A 15,153-nucleotide genomic window follows, 5' to 3' on the forward strand; every position below is an offset into this window, starting at 1 on the left:
AGGCAGGCTGCTGCGTTCTGGATAAATTGGTTTGATGGCACAAGTGCCTGGATTAGTACATGGCCAAAAGAAGAAACAGGACTCAGTGTTGACCTGGAGTGAACTGAAGGGTCGCTATCCAGTAAGAAACAGAAGAGAAGCATCATTCTTCCTACTCTGGACAAACTGTCAGTGGAGATCCTAAAGAGGGAGGTCCTTACTCCCAAGAAGAGGTTTTCATTGGCCGGGAAGAGGACGGAGTCACCCTCAATCAAGAGGCTGTCATTGGGTAACTCTAGGAAGGAGTCTGTGTCACTGAAGAGTCTCTCTCCGGGTAAGAGGAAGAAAGAGGTGAAGAAAGGAGAACTGAAGATATTCTCTCTGGGTTATATTGGAAAGGAATCACCTTCACCACCACCCAGAAATATATTCTCTCTGGTTAACATCAAGAAGGAATCACCTCCTCCACCAACCAAAAATACACTACATGGCCAAAAGTATGTGGACACCTGCTCGTCAAACATCTCATTCCAAAATCATGGGCATTAATATGGAATTGGTCCTTATTTGCAGCTATAACAGCCTCCACTCTTCTGGGAAGGCTTTCCACTAGATGTTGGAACATTGCTGCTGGGACTTGCTTCCATTCAGCCACAAGAGCATTAGTGAGATCGGGCGCTGATGTTGGGCGATTAGGCCTGTCTCGCAGTCGGCGTTCCAATTCATCCCAAAGGTGTTCGAAGGGGGTTGAGTTCAGGGCTCTGTGCAGGCCAGTCAAGTTCTTCCACACCGATCTCTAAACACCATTTCTGTATGGACCTCGCTTTGTTCACGGGGGCATTGTCATGCTGAAACAGGAAAGGGCCTTCCCCAAACTGTTGCCACAAAGTTGGAAGCACAGAATGGTCTAGAATGTCATTGTATGCTATAGCGTTAAGATTTCCCTTCACTGGAACTAAGGAGCCTGAACCATGAAAAACAGCCCCAGACCATTATTCCTCCTCCACCACCACCACCCAAAAATATATTTCCCAATTTAACATCAAGGAGTCAAATCCCAAAGATTATACCAGGCAAATGTTAATCCCTTAATTTAAACATGACCTAGGCCCTAGACAGACAGAGAGAGAGATAGATGGACAGACAGAAAGAGAGAGAGAGACAGACAGACAGATGGACAGACAGAGACAAACAGCTTCAGACAGACACACACACACACACACACACACACACACACACACACACACACAGCTTTGTAATACAAGCTAAGACACGCCTCTCTGCCTATTTGTTTGAATTTATTTCTATCCAATCACCAAGCCTGTTAGAACAGAACCGTTGCCAGAGGTTATGAAACTTTGCGGTTAACAGGAAGGAGCCTACCCTACAACGCCCAGAGTAGACAGGACAACAAAACAACTTACATGCGGTACGTGTCGTCTTTTTAGGGATTCAAAGCTCTATATAACCGTTATATAGATATGTGTTACATCCTACCCAGTGTTGTACATTTGTCTTTTACCTTTTCTGTTTATGTGTTGAGTTTCAAAGAACTGTCTGCTTTGATACACGGTGTATCGCTCTTATCGTGGTCAGGTCGTTATTGTTAAAGAAAATGTGTAAACTGGGTAGTTCGAGCCCTGAATGCTGATTGGCTGAAAGCCATGGTATATGAGACCGTATACCACGGGTATGACAAAACACTTATTTTTACTGTTCTAATTATGTTGGTAACCATTTTACAATAGCAATAAGGCACCTCTGGGGTTTGTGGTATATCAGCCATATACCACACCCCCTTGGACCTTATTGCTTAAGTATACTCAATGACGTACCTGGTTAAATAAGAGCAAATAAAATACATTTACTACGGCATCGTTCTGTAAATCAACTAGTATCCTATGTATCCTACATGTATTCTACATGTTTTTTAAAATATTTATATTTTTACGTCATTTAGCAGACGCTCTTATCCAGAGCGACTTACAGTTAGTGCATACATTATAATTTTTTATTTATTTTCATACTGGCCCCCCGTGGGAATCGAACCCACAACCCTGGCGTTGCAAACGCCGTGCTCTACCAACTGAGCTACCTCCCTGCCGGCCATTCCCTCCCCTACCCTGGACGACGCTGGGCCAATTGTGCGCCGCCCCATTGGTCTCCCGGTTGCGGCCGGCTACAGCAGAGCCTGGATTCGAACCAGGATCTTTAGTGGATCAGCCTTAGACCACTGCGCCACTCGGGGGAAGCGCATGGCCTTATATATTGAATATCCCAATGATGAAGAGAGAGAGAAAGAAAAACAGACAGACTGATGGACAGAGAGAGACAGACTAACAGACAGACTGACTGACAGATAGACAGACTGACAGACAACAGACAGACTGACTGACTGACAGACTGACAGACAGACTAACAGACTGACAGACAGAAAAATCAACTTCATTAATTAATTTATGCTTTAAATACAAAGTATATAAAACAGACAGACAGACTGATAGACTGACTGACAGAAAAATCAACATGTTTTTAAAAATATTTATATATTTTATTTTTGAATATCCCTACTATGAAGAGAGAGAGAAAGAAACACATACAGACAGATGGATGGACAGAGAGACAGACCGACAGACAGACTGATAGAAAAATCAACTTTATTAATACATTTGTGCTTTAAATACAAAGTATATAAAACAGACAGACAGACACAGTTTTGTATTATAAACTAAGACACGCCTCTCTGACTATTCCTTTGAATTAATTTATATCCAGTCACCAAACCCTGTCAGTACAGAGATGATGAAACTTTGCGGTTAACTGCAAAGTTCAGGAAGTTAACATTTCCAATTTAGCGACTTTGTCGCTATATTTAGCGAGTATTCAGAGCAGAAGATGTTCACCACTCCGCGTCCAGACTGCAAATGAATCGCGCATGCGAGAAGCCGCCACTGGCTGATCCCGCCCTTATTTTTTTGTGGTCCATTTAGATTGTTAATGTAGATTGTATACAAAAACAATTCTCTCTCACGAAGTTATTCCTCTCTCCTACAGCGTCCATCACAATTACAAGCGCATGGCCAATGATGCAAATTGAGTGGTGACGTAATTTAGCGACTTCTAGTGACTTTTAGGACAGCCAATAGCTACTTTACTTACTGAGGAGTTGGCAACACTGAGGAAGTATCCTCCTCTACAACGCCCAGAACATGAAACAAGACCAAAGAAAGTAGGAGGAAGAAAGAGCACCATTGTAGACGGCACAACAAGACAACTTACATGCGGTAAGTGTCGTCTTTTTAGGGATTCAAAGCTCTATATAACCGTTATATAGATATGTGTTACATCCTACCGAGTGTTGTGCATTTGTCTTTTACGTTTTCTGTTTATGTGTTGAGTTTTAAAGAATTGTCTGCTTTGCTGCACGGTGTCTCGCTCTTATCGTGGTCAGGTTGTTATTGTTAAAGAAAATGTATACTCAATGGCGTACCTGGTTAAATAAAATAAATATACTAGGGAATCTTTCTGTAAGTCAACTATGTATCCTTTATGATGACCATTCTAGCCTTCTGTGGTTATGGCATAGGACTACAATACTGATACCGAATTGAGACTGTACTGAGGGCAAAAGGGGGTACAACTCAATATTAGGAAGGTGTTATGAGGGCAAAAGGGGTGCAACTCAATATTAGGAAGGTGTACTGAGGGCAAAAGGGGTGTAACTCAATATTAGGAAGGTGTTCTGAGGGCAAAAGGGGGTACAACTCAATATTAGGAAGGTGTTCTGAGGGCAAAAGGGGGTGCAACTCAATATTAGGAAGGTGTACTGAGGGCAAAAGGGGTGTAACTCAATATTAGGAAGGTGTTCTGAGGGCAAAAGGGGGTGTAACTCAATGTAAGGAAAGTGTTCAGTGTATATTGTCTGTTCTCTCTTTGCTTCTGGCTCTCTCAGGGGGAGGAGACTGACTGTCTGATATCATGGATCAGACTCCTCAGTCCCTCGTTCCAGCCCAGGACTCTGGTCCGCTGTCCTCCATGACGGCTCAACCTGCCCATCCACAGTCCTACATTACAGCTCAGCCTGCCCCACCACAGTCCTCCATTACGGCTCAGCCTGCCCCACCACAGTCCTCCATTACGGCTCAGCCTGCCCCACCACAGTCCTCCATTACAGCTCAGGGTGGTTCTGTTGTTGTTGCACCCCAACTTGTTGGCTGCAATGTCGGAGGTTCAGTTTATCAAAACATCAGTGTTACTATGCCTTCACATGGTGCTGGTAAGACAATTCTTTATTGTTATTTTTGTTATAATAGAAAATAATGCAAAAAAACTAAACAAATTATTACAGAAATGTTGATTAGTTAATATGCAGTGTCCCTGTCAAATAATACAATACAATTAAGCATATATTTTGTGTTCTGATAGGGTACGACAGTTGAACTAAGCTCATGAGGTATTTGTAAATTGTATTCTTCAAGAATCAATGGGTACATAGTATATAATTAATTTTAAAGTAAAAAAATGGATGTACCAGTTGTAGATTAACACACACACAGACTCATAAAAGTCTGAAAAAAATAAAATAAGGCACGCCCATGCAGGAAATCGGACTTTGAAACCAGTAACTGAAAGTATTGTGTTCGTTACGGTACTGAATACTGCAGATAAAAAACGGAAGTAAAGATATTTTATGCATCCCACAACACTATCAATGTTCTTCCCTCATTAGATGAAGATCTGCAAAAAGTCAAGGGCAAACACAAGTCCAACATGAAGAAGAAGTTTGGGAGCATCTTTGAGGGGCTTGGAAAACGGGGAAACCCAACATTGCTGGACAATATTTACACCGAGCTCTACATCACAACTGGGGAGAGTGAAGGGGTTAATAAAGAGCATGAGGTATGGCAGATTGAAGATACGGCTCGGACCAAAGCATATCAAGACCATGCAATCAACTCCAATGACATCTTTAGATCTTTAGACCCTAAGACAGAGGAACATAATGAAAAATCCCAATCCAAACAAGCGGTACCCATCAGAACTGTGCTGACAAAGGGAATCGCTGGCATTGGAAAAACAGTCTCAGTGCAGAAGTTCATCCTTGACTGGGCAGAAGGAATAGCCAATCGGGATGTAGATTTTGTCTTCGCACTTCCATTTAGGGACTTGAATTTCATCAAAGATGACTACAATCTATTGGAACTCCTGAGTGACTTCCACCCTGAACTAACAGATATCTAACTGAAGGGGGATATAGGATGCAAAGAAGTTTGCCGACTGCAAAGTCGTGTTCATCTTGGATGGTCTGGATGAAAGCCAACTTCCACTGGATTTCCATAACAACAAGAGGTTGTCTAATGTAACCAAGACAACATCAGTGGACGTGCTGCTGACAAACCTCATCAAGGGGAATCTGCTTCCTTCTGCTCTCCTCTGGATAACCTCCCGACCAGCAGCAGTTGATAAGATACCCTCCGACTGTTTTGACCGTGTAACAGAAGTTCGGGGATTCAACGACCCACAGAAAGAAGAATACTTCAAGAAGAGATTCAGTGATGATGAGAACCTGTCCAGCAAAATCATCTCACACATAAAGACATCGAGGAGTCTCTTCATCATGTGCCACATTCCAGTCTTCTCTTGGATTACTGCCATGGTTCTTGGGAAAATGTTGAGTGAAAATGACCATGGAAAAGTCCCTAAAACTCTGACTGAGATGTACATTCGTTTCCTACTCACTCTGACAAGCATGAAGAACAAGAAATATAATGGGAAAAACGAACCAGATCCTCGTATTCTGTCAGAGTCTGACGTACAGATCATTCTGAAGCTTGGAAAACTAGCCTTCCAAAACTTGGAAAAGAGCAATCTGGTGTTTTCTGAAGACGATCTGAGAGGGTGTGGCATTGATGTCAAAGAAGGCTTCTTGCTCTCAGGGATGTGACAAGAGCTCTTCAGAGAGGCGGACCCAATGTTTAGAGCAAACAAGTACAGCTTTGTGCATCTCAGCATTCAGGAGTTCTTCGCTGCACTCTATGTTGCCTACCTCTTTGTCAGTGAAAATGTCAACCCGTTTGCATCAAGAGAGAACAGGCTTCCAAGATCGAATTACGGGTATTTTGGAGAAGGTGATGACTTCAGTGAGGACGAAGATTACAGGCCACAACCCAGAGGTTCTCAGCAGCAGCAGAAAACACTGCATGACTTGCAGAGGAGTGCGGTGGATGAAGCTTTGAAGAGCAAGACCGGTCATCTAGACCTCTTCCTCCGCTTCCTTCTGGGCATCTCACTGGAGTCCAATCAGATCCTCTTGAAATGCCTACAGCTCCAGACTGAGGGAGACAAAGAGAGTATCCAGAATACCATCCAATACATCAAAGACAAGCTCTCAGACGAAAGACAATATCCCTCCCCAGAGAGGTGCATCAATCTCTTCCACTGTTTGATTGGGTTGAACGATACCTCGTTTGTGAATGAAATTCAAAGGTTCTTGACATCCAAAAACCCTGCTGAGAAGAACCTGACGCCTGCACAGTGCTCGGCGATGGCATACGTACTCTTGATGTCAGAGGAAGTGTTGGACAAACTGGACGTGAGAGAGTACAACACGTCAGATGAGGGGCGTGAGAGGCTGGTCCCTGCTGTTCGATGCTGCCGAAAGGCTATGTGAGTTGAAGTGTTGATATATACAGTATGTCACTGTATGTCTTACAGCCATTTAATTAGTCCTATACTACATCCACATCTCCCATAATAAACGTCTCTCCTCTGTAGACTAGCGGACTGCCGCCTTACAACGAGTTGCTGTGAAACGGTGGCATCTGCACTACAGCTGCCCGACTCCCAGCTGAGAGAGCTGGACCTCAGCGGCAACGCCCTGTTGGACCTGAAGTCCCTCTCTGTTGGACTGAGGAGTCCCAACTGCCGACTGGAGTCACTTAACCTTAGCCATATCAACATGGGAAGATCGGGACCAGAGCTTCTAAAGGCTGTGCTGATGGGTGCTCACAGCCAGCCACTTGTGTTGAGGTGAGTGCTATGCCTGGAACAACACACAGCAGAACACTTTTCAACAGTCAGTAACCTTCCAAATCTACTCTGGCAAAGAAAACAAGCAATAAATATAATGATAAACAACTTTAAATGATGGTGGTATGCATGTTGGCAAGTTTGAACAATTCAATCATTTTTTGGGGTTGTTTCACACAGACTCACCAGTTGTGATCTCAAAGATGACGTTTGTGAAACCGTTGCCTCGGCTCTCCAGGCAGCTGGCTCCTGTCTGACAGAGCTGGATCTCAGCTACAACAAACTGACAGACACAGGGGTGAAGCAGATCTCCAGTGGTCTTATGAGTCCACACTGTAACCTGAAGATACTGAGGTGAGTAATGAACATGTTTAAAGGGGAAGGTCAGGATCAATAGAAGGGAAATGCCTGCACTTTTCAAAATTGTCAAATCAACTCCATATGTGGTTTGACATTAGGTGATTTGTTCATTTATGTAAAAACATTGCACACATGCCCCTATCACTTACCATTGATTGTTAGCTAGCTTCTTAGTCCAGGATTTGGCTTAATGTGTCTTGAAACTGGCCCTATAGGTTAATGTATTCTTGATTAATGACAGCTCCCCTTTACATTTAGTTAATACATTTTTTTCATGTTGGACAGACTGACTGGTTGTGGGGTTACAGAGGAGTCCTGTGGAAGTTTGTCCTCTGCTATAGCAGTCTCTCAGCTCGAGGAACTACGTCTGGGCTGCAACAAACTGGGCGACTCTGGAGTAAAGCTGCTGTCTGCTGGACTGATGGATCCACACTGTCAGATACAGACTCTGGGGTGAGAAATAAACCGTTATGTTTAATCTTCCACATGTTACAGTAGAAGAAACCTTTTATTACCGCATTGTTAAAACTATACCGTAACAATGGAAACACCAAGAGAACGTAGCGTTAAATTCTCTCCCTTTTTCCCTCCCAAGGCTAAGGGAGTGTAATCTCTCCAGACGTTCCTGTGTCTCCCTGGCTCCTGTCCTGTGGTCATACTCAGTACTGAGAGAGCTGGACCTGAGAGACAACAGCCTGTGGTACCCTGGAATGAGGCTCCTCTCTGCTGGACTGAGGAACCCCAACTGTGCCTTACAGACTCTTAGGTAGATTACACATTTGATATTGTGAAAGCATACTGTAAACTTCAGAAAACAGTCAAATAGGAATGATTGAACTAGTGAACTGCACTGCACTTAAATGGAATTTAAACGTTTTAACTTAAAAAATATATACTCTAGCAGTTGTTCATTGTTTTATGCTGTCTCTTCTCTCTGTAGGCTTTCTGGTTGTCTAGTCACAGAGAAAGGCTGTACGTTTCTTGCCTCTGCTCTGGAGTCAAATCCCTCCCACCTGAAAGAACTGGACCTGAGCTTCAATCACCCAGGAGACTCCGGAGTGAAGCTGCTCTCTGCTAGACTGGAGGATCCACACTGTAGACTGGAGAAACTCAGGTAAAAGGAAATTTAGTTGATTTGACTTTTGCTTCTGTTAACACCTCATTGCTCAATGGGCTTTCAAGACTCTAGTTTATATAGTGAAATCATCAAGGTAATCTCCACTGTAATCAGGTTCAATAGGCCCTACATGACTCTTTCTTTGTCCCACAGTTTGGACCATGGTAGAGAGTCCAGAATCAAACCAGGCCTGAGGAAATGTGAGTCATCAAACTACATTTAGGAAAAGAAAGCTGGCTTTTTAAGCACCTAAACTTTTATAAGCAAATTGTGAAAATAACATAAAACACATGTTTCTGTTTTTCTGCCTTGTCTTGCTACAGATGCCTGCCAGCTCAAGCTGAACGATATGTCAGCAGATAGTGACCTGACTCTGTCCGAGGACAACACGAGGGTGGTGAGGAGAACACAGGTTAACCGATATCCTTATTTGGATTTCTCTGATTCAGATGACTCAGATCGGACAAAAAAGTTGGATAAGTGGGCCAAAGTACGCTGCAGGGAGCCCCTGTCTGATGGTCGTTTCTACTGGCAGGTTGAATGGACTGGCTGGGTTGACATTGGGGTGACAAATACATCCAGATCGGTTACTGAGAAGAAGAGGTCTTGGGGGCTTTTCTGCTGCAATGAACAGTACACATTTATTCATAATATCAGGATCTCAGTTGTGCCAGTACCCAGGCCGGACACAAAGTGTATAGGAGTGTATCTGGACTTTCCGGCCGGCGCTCTGTCCTTTTACAGCGTCTCCTCTGGTACACTGACCCACCTGTACACATTCCACACCACGTTCACTGAGCCCCTTTACCCTAGTTCAAAATCATGTGTGATGAGAGGGAGATATTTGGCTCAGTTAAAATCCAAACTCTGTGAATGAAAGCAGCCATCACCAGAGTAACTGACAGACACATTTTTAATTTAATAGATTTAGTCTGTTTTTTGGGGGGAGATTTTAATTGAACTTTATTGATATCCAGGTGGGAAATCGAAATGGTATAGTCACACATGTCTCTGTCTGATATCAAGTGATGAAGATGACATCCACCTGTCTCATCAAACACATCATCACTCAGTGATGACATCAACCTGTCTCATCACAAATACACCTTCACTCAGAGAGATGACATTTACATTTTAGTCATTTAGCAGACGCTCTTATCCAGAGCGACTTACAGTTAGCACATACATTATTTTATCGAACCCACAACCCTGGCGTTGCAAACGCCATGCTCTACCAACTGAGCTACATCCCCTGCCGGCCATTCCCTCCCCTACCCTGGACGACGCTGGGCCAATTGTGCGCCGCCCCATGGGTCTCCCGGTTGCGGCCGGCTACGACAGAGCCTGGATTCGAACCAGGATCTCTAGTGGCACACTAGACCACTGCGCCACTCGGCAGGTGACATCCACCTGTCTCATCACAAATACACCTTCACTCAGAGAGATGACATCCACCTGTCTCATCACAAATACACCTTCACTTAGAGAGAGGACAATGATGTTTTGATTAGAAAATGTTAGGTAATAAACGTAATAAATATTTACCATTCACACATCATTCAGCTTTGGGTGGAAATGGTCTTTGGAAGTTGTTTGTTTATATTTTTATTATTGTATTATTGTTGTTGTTATAGTTATGTTTGATTATTAATATGTTTTTAATGATTAATTTGTGTAAAAGGGGGGGGGTGATACTACAGAGTGATAGAGGAAAGAGAGAGAGCAAGGGAGGGAGGAGGGGGAGAAAGGGAGAGTGATAGAGGAAAGAGCGTGGGAGGGGGAGAAAGGGAGAGTGAAAGAGGGAGGAGGGGGAGAAAGGGAGAGTGATAGAGGAAAGAGCGAGGGAGGGAGGAGGGGGAGAAAGGGAGAGTGCGAGAGGAAAGTGTGGGAGGGAGGAGGGGGAGAAAGGGAGAGTGATAGAGGGAAGAGCATGGGAGGGAGGAGGGGGAGAAAGGGAGAGTGATAGAGGGAAGAGCATGGGAGGGAGGAGGGGGAGAAAGGGAGAGTGATAGAGGGAAGAGCGTGGGAGGGAGGAGGGGGGAGAAAGGGAGAGTGATAGAGGGAAGAGCGAGGGAGGGAGGAGGGGGAGAAAGGGAGAGTGATAGAGGGAAGAGCATTGGAGGGAGGAGGGGGAGAAAGGGAGAGTGATAGAGGGAAGAGCGAGGGAGGGAGGAGGGGGAGAAAGGGAGAGTGAGAGAGGAAAGAGTGTGGGAGGGAGGAGGGGGAGAAAGGGAGAGTGATAGAGGGAAGAGCATGGGAGGGAGGAGGGGGAGAAAGGGAGAGTGATAGAGGGAAGAGCATGGGAGGGAGGAGGGGGAGAAAGGGAGAGTGATAGAGGGAAGAGCGTGGGAGGGAGGAGGGGGGAGAAAGGGAGAGTGATAGAGGGAAGAGCGTGGGAGGGAGGAGGGGGAGAAAGGGAGAGTGATAGAGGAAAGAGCAAGGGAGGAGGAGGAGAAAGGGAGAGTGATAGAGGGAAGAGCGTGGGAGGGAGGAGGGGGAGAAAGGGAGAGTGATAGAGGAAAGAGCGAGGGAGGAGGGGGAGAAAGGGAGAGTGATAGAGGGAAGAGCGTGGGAGGGAGGAGGGGGAGAAAGGGAGAGTGATAGAGGGAAGAGCGAGGGAGGGAGGAGGGGGAGAAAGGGAGAGTGATAGAGGGAAGAGCGAGGGAGGGAGGAGGGGGAGAAAGGGAGAGTGATAGAGGGAAGAGCGAGGGAGGGAGGAGGGGGAGAAAGGGAGAGTGATAGAGGAAAGAGCGTGGGAGGGGGAGAAAGGGAGAGTGATAGAGGGAAGAGCGTGGGAGGGAGGAGGGGGAGAAAGGGAGAGTGATAGAGGGAAGAGCGAGGGAGGGAGGAGGGGGAGAAAGGGAGAGTGAGAGAGGAAAGAGTGTGGGAGGGAGGAGGGGGAGAAAGGGAGAGTGATAGAGGGAAGAGCGAGGGAGGAGGGGGAGAAAGGGAGAGTGATAGAGGGAAGAGCGTGGGAGGGAGGAGGGGGAGAAAGGGAGAGTGATAGAGGAAAGAGCAAGGGAGGAGGAGGAGAAAGGGAGAGTGATAGAGGGAAGAGCGTGGGAGGGAGGAGGGGGAGAAAGGGAGAGTGATAGAGGGAAGAGCGAGGGAGGGAGGAGGGGGAGAAAGGGAGAGTGATAGAGGAAAGAGCGTGGGAGGGAGGAGGGGGAGAAAGGGAGAGTGATAGAGGGAAGAGAGAGGGAGGGAGGAGGGGGAGAAAGGGAGAGTGATAGAGGGAAGAGCGAGGGAGGGAGGAGGGGGAGAAAGGGAGAGTGATAGAGGAAAGAGCGTGGGAGGGGGAGAAAGGGAGAGTGATAGAGGGAAGAGCGTGGGAGGGAGGAGGTGGAGAAAGGGAGAGTGATAGAGGGAAGAGCGAGGGAGGGAGGAGGGGAGAAAGGGAGAGTGATAGAGGGAAGAGCGAGGGAGGAGGGGTGGATGATACTTTAGAGCAGGGGTGGGCAAACTTTGTCTCAGATAAAAATAAAAGTTGTTCGATTTGTCTCATCAAAATTAATTTGAGGGACGGAAAAAAGGGCATTTATTTGAAAATATAAAATCTATATAATATATATATAAAATATAAAGCTCCGTTATACTTTCTATCTAGCATCTAGTTGAAGACGTTCAAGAATGGCCTGGAGTGTTTTCCTCCTCCTCTTCCTACCCTATCCTCCTCTTCCTCCCCTATCCTCCTCCTCCTCTTTCCTCCTCCCCTTCCCTCCTCTTCCTCCCCTATCCTCATCCTCCTCCTCCTCTGTCCTCCTCCCCTTCCCTCCTCCTCCTCCTCCTCCCCTATCCTCCTCCTCCTCCCCTATCCTCCTCTGGTTTATGTGAATGTGTGTGGGTTTTGTGTGAGTGTCAGTGTAGTGTGTGAGTGAGTGTGTATATAGTCTGCATACACAGTATAGTCCAGTCAGTGTGTATATAGTGTGTATATATAGTCAAGTGTGTGTATATATAGTCTAGTGAGTGTATATATAGTCTAGTGAGTGTGTATATAGTGTGTATATATATAGTCAAGTGTGTGTGTATATAGTGTGCATATAGTCAAGTGAGTGTGTATATAGTGTGTATATAGTCTAGTCAGTGTGTATATAGTGTGTATATATAGTCTAGTGAGTATGTATATAACAAAGTACAGTGGGGAAAAAAAGTGTTTAGTCAGCCACCAATTGTGCAAGTTCTCCCACTTAAAAAGATGAGAGAGGCCTGTAATTTTCATCATAGGTACACGTCAACTATGACAGACAAATTGAGGAAAAAAAATCCAGAAAATCCCATTGTAGGATTTTTAATGAATTTATTTGCAAATTATGGTGGAAAATAAGTATTTGGTCACCTACAAACAAGCAAGATTTCTGGCTCTCACAGACCTGTAACTTCTTCTTTCAGAGGATCCTCTGTCCTCCACTCGTTACCTGTATTAATGGCACCTGTTTGAACTTGTTATCAGAAAAAAATACACCTGTCCACAACCTCAAACAGTCACACTCCAAACTTCACAATGGCCAAGACCAAAGAGCTGTCAAAGGACACCAAAAACAAAATTGTAGACCTGCACCAGGCTGGGAAGACTGAATCTGCAATAGGTAAGCAGCTTGGTTTGAAGAAATCAACTGTGGGAGCAATTATTAGGAAATGGAAGACATACAAGACCACTGATAATCTCCCTCGATCTGGGGCTCCACGCAAGATCTCACCCCGTGGGGTCAAAATGATCACAAGAACGGTGAGCAGAAATCCCAGAACCACACGGGGGGACCTAGTGAATGACCTGCAGAGAGCTGGGACCAAAGTAACAAAGCCAACCATCAGTAACACACTACGCCGCCAGGGACTCAAATCCTGCAGTGCCAGACGTGTCCCCCTGCTTAAGCCAGTACATGTCCAGGCCCGTCTGAAGTGCATTTGGATGATCCAGAAGAGGATTGGGAGAATGTCATATGGTCAGATGAAACCAAAATATAACTTTTTGGTAAAAACTCAACTCGTCATGTTTGGAGGACAAAGAATGCTGAGTTGCATCCAAAGAACACCATACCTACTGTGAAGCATGGGGGTGGAAACATCATGCTTTGGGGCTGTTTTTCTGCAAAGGGACCAGGACGACTGATCCGTGTAAAGGAAAGAATGAATGGGGCCATGTATCGTGAGATTTTGAGTGAAACCCTCCTTCCATCAGCAAGGGCATTGAAGATGAAACGTGGCTGGGTCTTTCAGCATGACAATGATCCCAAACACACCGCCCGGGCAACGAAGGAATGGCTTCGTAAGAAGCATTTCAAGGTCCTGGAGTGGCCTAGCCAGTCTCCAGATCTCAACCCCATAGAAAATCTTTGGAGGGAGTTGAAAGTCTGTGTTGCCCAGTGACAGCCCCAAAACATCACTGCTCTAGAGGAGATCTGCATGGAGGAATGGGACAAAATACCAGCAACAGTGTGTGAAAACCTTGTGAAGACTTACAGAAAACGTTTGACCTGTGTCATTGCCAACAAAGGGTATATAACAAAGTATTGAGAAACTTTTGTTATTGACCAAATACTTATTTTCCACCATCATATGCCAATAAATTCATAAAAAATCCTACAATGTGATTTTCTGGATTTTTTTTCCTCATTTTGTCTGTCATAGTTGACGTGTACCTATGATGAAAATTACAGGCCTCTCTCATCTTTTTAAGTGGGAGAACTTGCACAATTGGTGGCTGACTAAATACTTTTTTTCCCCACTGTATTGAGAAACGTTTGTTATTGACCAAATACTTATTTTCCACCATAATTTGCAAAAAAATTCATAAAAAATCCTACAATGTGATTTTCTGGAGAAAAAAATTCTCAATTTGTCTGTCATAGTTGACGTGTACCTATGATGAAAATTACAGGCCTCTCTCATCTTTTTAAGTGGGAGAACTTGCACAATTGGTGGCTGACTAAATACTTTTTTCCCCCACTGTATATAGTGTGTATATATAGTCTAGTGAGTGTGTATATATAGTATGTATATATAGTCAAGTGTGTGTATATATAGTCTAGTGAGTGTGTATATAGTGTGTATATATAGTCTAATGAGAGTGTATGTAGTGTGTATATATAGTGAGTGTGCATAGAGTCAATGCAAGATAGGGTCAGTGGGTAACCATTTAATTAACTATTTAGCAGTCTTCTGGCTATTTAGCAGTCTTCTGGCTTGGGGGTAGAAGCTGTCGGACAGGCTCATAGAGCCGATGCTCCGCTACAGTTTGCCGGACGGTAGCAGAGTGAACAGTCTATGGCTTGTATATTGACTGGTGTTGCTAAGCCTTCAGTAACTCCAAATTAATTATTAACCTTAAAAGGGGGTGCCAAGGCTATATTATCGCATTTGACCTTTGATATTGCGACACTACAATTTATGAGTTGGCATTGGCAGGTGTTGCAAGAAAGCATAGACATTAAAACCTGCCTACAAATGAGGTCATGAGGGAAGTGAACATTTAATCAGAGACAAAGAACACTTTCATCAGACAACGAAAACTTAGGCTGAGTGTGGTGAGTGTCTTTAGATTAAGTCTCTTTTCAATTATATGAGCCTCCGTTAATGTTGTCAACCCAACTCTTCATGTTCTAATGTCGCTGCACTCCAGCTTGTTGGCTGCAATGGTGAGGGATCCAGTTAACATTAATATCACT

The 15,153-nt window shown here is 44.7% G+C and overlaps 1 pseudogene across 1 annotated transcript; it reads left to right on the top strand.

The window, feature by feature from the left end:
* Window positions 1-1,374: 1,374 nt before the first annotated feature.
* Window positions 1,375-9,358, top strand: LOC311119360 (NACHT, LRR and PYD domains-containing protein 3-like; annotated as a pseudogene). The gene is made up of 11 exons: window positions 1,375-1,408; window positions 3,034-3,263; window positions 3,932-4,255; window positions 4,709-6,645; window positions 6,754-7,008; window positions 7,189-7,362; window positions 7,654-7,821; window positions 7,964-8,134; window positions 8,309-8,482; window positions 8,639-8,685; window positions 8,809-9,358. The product of its transcript is annotated as an NACHT, LRR and PYD domains-containing protein 3-like (transcript).
* Window positions 9,359-15,153: the final 5,795 nt, after the last annotated feature.

This window comes from Coregonus lavaretus (assembly GCF_964263955.1).
Source record: "Coregonus lavaretus genome assembly, contig: HAP1_SCAFFOLD_592, whole genome shotgun sequence".
Classification (NCBI taxonomy): Eukaryota; Metazoa; Chordata; class Actinopteri; order Salmoniformes; family Salmonidae; genus Coregonus; species Coregonus lavaretus.